The sequence below is a fragment of the Epinephelus moara genome, chromosome 4 (assembly GCF_006386435.1).
Source record: "Epinephelus moara isolate mb chromosome 4, YSFRI_EMoa_1.0, whole genome shotgun sequence".
Lineage (NCBI taxonomy): Eukaryota > Metazoa > Chordata > Actinopteri > Perciformes > Serranidae > Epinephelus > Epinephelus moara.
This window is the reverse complement of record NC_065509.1, coordinates 11,011,812-11,017,697: the sequence shown is the minus strand read 5'-3', so window position 1 is coordinate 11,017,697 and position 5,886 is coordinate 11,011,812.

The window sequence follows — 5,886 nt, the reverse complement described above, 5'->3', positions numbered from 1 at the left end:
GTGTGTGTGTTCTGTGTGTGTGTGTGTGTGTGTGTCTGTGTGTGTCTGTGTGTGTATTTGTATGTGATTAAAAGGGCTCTTCAGTCTAAAACTCATTAAATCCTCAAAAATTCGAGCCACTGGGTTTTAGATTAGCGGTGGTGATTCTGTCTCACCCATTATTTCCACGTGTTTGCATGAGTGGTTGTTTGTGGAGATCTGTGTGTGTGTGTGTGTGTGTGTGTGTGTGCATTTTTCTGTGTGTTTGAGAAAGAGGGGGAAGAGACAGATCACTATAGACTTTATTACACTGATAAACTCAGTGAGTATGTGTATGTTCTTCATTATCATTTCATCTGTGCCTACAATCATAAAGGTCTTTCACCTGAAAAGGGTATTAGTGTGTGCTTTGCATTTATCGTTGAGTGTGTGTGTGGGTAGTGGCAGATTAAAACTGTCTGTTTATGACGGCATATATTAAATACACAATGAGAAAACTCAGATAACTTACATTTGCATGGTAGATTTGTGTGTTTGGACATGTATGTGTGTGTGTGTGCACACACCCATGTACAGTGTATTCACATATCCGTATGCATGTGCTCTCCCCTGCAGTTATGTCAACATTTCCTGTAGAGTAATTTGTCAGGACCCAAAGAGAACAGACTGGTTGAGCAGATGTGCAGGAAACGCCACCATTTCCATAATTACCTACAGAAACAACATTCCCTGCAAAAATCAATTTACCCCTCTAACGAATGTGCTCGTAAAGCGACTAAGACAAACACGATGAGCTGCAGGGGAGCGGCTGCATCTCAGCCCAGTTAAAACGCAAAATGTTCCAGCCCAGCAGCACACTAGTGCACAAGTCCACTTCTGTGCAACATCATTTTGTAACAAGTTACAGTAGTTTTATATGATGAATGTCCTCTTCAAACTCTGTATCACTGAGACACTATGCAGCAATTTTTTAGTCGTGGACATTCAGAGCACCCACAGGATAAAAATCCTGAATACTTCAGTGATGCCCTGGCTTTTCCTCTGGCACCACCATGAGGGTGACATTTGAGGTCTTTAGTGACATGTCTTGACAACCCATTCTCATTCCAAAGTCATCAAATACTGCCGCTTGTCAGTGATTTTGGTGTCAGACACCAACAAAAAAAGGCATCCTTTCATGGTGGTATAATAGACTGCTAGGTGGCATCAGTGTATAACGCCACCTGATGGCATCAGTTTGAAAAGCTGCCGAATAACAATGCAATTTAAGGAGCTAAAAGGTCCCAATAGGGCGGGCTAGAGTGGTGGTGGATGGGTCCAACAAAACCTGGCCTTTCACCCACGAGCCTGGTGTTCACTTCCCATATGACTGTTAAGCCAAACTGTGATGTTTTTTTTTTTTTTTTTAAACCCAACTGCATGGAAATAAACATGTATGCAAGGTGTTTTGCCAACATTGTTAATATATTTTGAAAGAAATGTATCCATTTAACGAGCAGAAACTGTACAGAGTATTGTAGTGCTTTCCACTTCCAAAGTAAGCTAGGATACTCCGTCTGGAGGATGGATACCTAGTGCGTTGTGTAGACGTAAAAGTCCACTGACCATACTGCGATATTTGATGGGTTGGGAGTGAGAGGCCTTGACAACTATTGCATAGACTGGCAACACATTTAGTTCTCCATGGTGCCAGGAGGATAATTCGTAATAATGAATCCTAATTCTTTGGTGAAATGTAAATAAATCTATCTAAAACACCTCTGAAGGCCATTAATTAAGTAATGACCATATTATTTGCCTGGCCAGACCAAATTGCAAATGGGAGTTAGTGTTGAAACTCTCAGTTCATTTTCGCTTTCGAAGCGGCGTTATCAATGCCTGTAGACCAAAATGACTCTGGACACAATTGGACAGGACTACCATTGATCAGAGCAATGAATTTTTTTTTTTTTTTATTGTTCATTGTCTCCATAATACATACCACACATTTAAAGGAACGGTGTATAAGATCCAGGGGGATCTAGAGTCATCTAGAGAGGACTGCAGAATGCCCAAGCCCGCCAGTGTTCACCGTTCAGGAGGTTCTTACTGGGGACTAATCCTCTGCAGCGTTCCCTTCCTCTTCTAAACAAACGGACCAGGCAACCAAAATAAGGAATCATAGCACTTTTATTCTGAGTTATGATGCTGAATAATGGCCAGAAGTGTTTTTGCAGAACATTATGATGTCACAGTAAAGCTGACCTTTGACCTTTTGGATACAAAATATCATCATTTCATAATTTTATCCTATTTAACATTTATGTAAGTACTCTTGACTACCAAAATCTAATTAATTCATTGTTGAGTCCAATTGGACATTTGGGCCTTTGCAAGAATGAGACGTACTCAAGGTCACAGTAACATGGACCTTTCACCACCAAATTCTAATGAGTTATTTTTTAAGTCTAAGTGGACGTTTGTGCCAAATTGGAGGAAATTCCCTCAAGGTCTTCTTGAGGTGTCCCATTCACAAGAATGAGATGGACACAAGGTTGCAGTAACCTTGACCCTTAGCATTTGACCAACAACATGTAGACAGTTCATCATTGGGTCCAACTGGACGTTTGTGCCAAACCTGAATAAATTCCTTAAGGAAGAGAAGTTGTCAAATTCACTGGAATGGGGCGTACAGACGTAGACACATCTGGACAGATGGACAGATAACCCGAAAATATGATGCCTTCAGAGGCGTAGCATGATAAAAAAGAAATAACATGTAGATAAAATGTTGTATATTTTCGGGGGAAACAGCCTGACTTTCAGACAAAGCCAGACTGTATTCCCCTGCTTCCAGCCTTTCTGCTAGGCTAAAGGGCCGAACATACTCGGGTGTACTATAAGCGGAACGGACTCCGCGAGGAATGTCCGCAGTCATTCGGGCTTTCATAGTCGAGCGCACTTGAACCATGTCATTGGTTCGACAGCCCATTGGTTCGACATCCCATTAGTCTGACTGTCCGCGGTGCTGAACGGCTTGCGTCGGGCGTATGGTGCGCCGCGACCGGCTTGAGGCGGAGCAGGCTCACGGCTTATGTGTTTGTCACTTTCTTTTTCATTTTAACCCACACCATGATCTTTTCCTGACCCTAACCAAGTGGTTTTTGTGCCTAAACATAACCAGACCTTAACCACAGGGCATCATGATGATTTCGGAACGGACTTCGGAACAATGAGTTTAATATGGTCGGAACAATGGGATGTCGAACCAATGGGCTGTCGAACCAATGGGCAGTTCCCCTTCCGCGTTTGTAGTTTCCTGTAAAAATGTCCGTGAAAAATCCCTGCGATGTGAAAAATACATGCCGAGCAGTCACTGGTGCGCGGAGCGGAGTCCGCGCGGTCGTAAAATCTGAGCTTTGCGCGCACAGGGCTTGTGGACGTCCGCTTTGAGTCCGCGCAGACCTCCGCAGAGTCTGTTCCGCGTACGTTCCGCCCGAGTATGTTGGGGCCTTAAGGCAATCGCCTGCTTGCTCATACTTCATATTCAGCTCCATGTTAACGAGGGTGGTACTAATCTTCTTATCCAATGGGCGGCAGAAGAAAAAAAAAGCAAATGAGCATATTTCCAAAAATGACAAACTAGTTATTTAACATAACTTGTGATTTTTATAAAACAAACAATAATTATAGACCCAAATATGTACCCTTATAAGATTAATGATTAGAGTTTGCTGGCACAGAACTGTAGCTGGGATTTTAGAAATACTAGGGTCACATTTGTTTAATCTAAAAGTCCTTTTTGACGTGCTGCCAAAAACTTATTTAGCCTTTTTTACCATTTAATTGGTAATGTAACCATTATATTACATTTTGTGTTAATCTGACCTCCTACAACATCCTTTTATTTGTTATCTTCATTAGTCGCTTTATAAGCTTTTTGTCACATACAAGCAAACATATTGTGTCTGAATATATCAGCACAAGCTTATACAAAAGCTGCCATGGGTAATTTGTATGTAACTGTGTAATGTTAACTTGTCCACATTATTAAAACCACCAAATTGCCAGAACAAGAGGACATGACTTTGGTGTCCTTGACGGAAGCTACGGACTTGCACCTACACAAAGCATTCATAGAATAGATGTTAAGATGTTCCAGTCCAGACTGATTAAAAAAATTTCACTGAACTACTTTCAGAAAGGATATCTACAGTAGTTCCAGGTTTCATTAAATATGTTGACTAAAAGCCTTTTCAGTGTTGGCAGGAGCCATTGTATCAGCAGCTATTCAACATTAAATGTTTTCCGGTGGAGGACCCTGACAGAAGATTTCCTGGTAAACTTGTTGAATGTGGTTACAACTTGAAATTGAATGTTATTTTACTTGTTCGTTGCCAAGGGGAAGATCAGTCCCCTCCCATGAATGCTTTTATAAAGTGGCTCGGAGAGAATGAGCTACAGGCAGTGATTGCATCTCATCCTATTAAAGAGACAAGAATACTGTGTTTTCCTCAAGTGTCAAAGCACTAATGGCATCTTTTCTCTGAATAATAAAAAGGGCAGGTAATTTTTGTGTTCTGTTCACTTTCCAACACAGAGTCCTGGTACACTACGGCTTTTTGAAGAAAATTTCTTTTTTTTATTAAATTTGGGACCTTGTCCTTTTTTATTATTAAACAGAAAGCATGTATTAAACTAGAATAAAATAAGTTTGAATCCAAAACGAAATTACTTGAAAAGCCCGGCCTTATCATTTTAGTGCACAAGGTAAACTAAATGACCTTTGGTAACTTGTGTTCCCATGTTCCAGTGAATTACGTTTTGCATCACAAGGTCCTAATTGCACTCAAAACAAAGGGCTTTGTCAGATGTTCAGACTTTGTAACTTCACGTAAAAGACAATCTGACAGTCACAGACACTTTACATGGTGATGGCTAGGTGTGTGGAGGTGTGGACATGTGGCTGTAGGCATGATTTAAACTTATGTCTACTTTTGTCATTTTCAAATGCAACAATTGTCCGAAAGTGCTTGACTTCATTGTGTTGAAACTTTAAAAGACTGTTTTGGAGAAAGAAAAATAGGGTAATGTGGAACATAATAAGAAATAATTAATAATAATGGTTTAACAGCCAGTTCTCATTCCCAGGGCATCAAATACAGCTGCTTTGTCAGTGGCCTTTGGCGTCTGATTCCGATACTCAAGGCATCCTTTAGCACCTGTTTCAGATGCACAAGGCTGTCAACTAACGCCAGTGTAAACCCATCTGTGGCAATGATGTAGTATAAAGAGCAAGAAATTCTGTAAGAGGGAGGGAAGGTAGATATATCAAAAAACACAGGACTTTCACCCAAGAAACTGCTGTTTGTGTCCTGAATGAAACTAAAAGTCAGCATTCATTTTTTTCTAAACTATTATACGGTTAATGCAATGACCATAAATTGTATATAAAGATGGACGATGCATCTCCACTTACTCCCAGTGTACAAAAATAAAGCCTAAGTATCCCAAACGTGACTGCTGCAATCTTGTACTGGTGACATTTGAGGCCAGAGTCTACACAGTAGCGATACCCGTGGTTTCGGATTCCCGCCTACACACCCATCCAACCAATCATGAGCATGTCCATTGATAACATGCACACCGATTGGCACATAAAGCTGTCAATCATAATATCACACCCCCTATTTATAAGCATCAAATAACTTATTGGGGCGGCAGTAGCTCAGTCCATAGGGACTTGGGTTGGGAACCGGAGGGTCGCCTGTTCAAGTCCCCGTCCGGACCAAAAATGTGGAGCGTGGACTGGTAGCTGGAGAGGTGCCAGTTCACCTCCTGGGCACTGCCGAGGTGCCCCTGAGCAAGGCACCGAACCCCCCAACTGCTCGGAGCGCCTGTCATGGGCAGCCCACTCTGACATCTCTC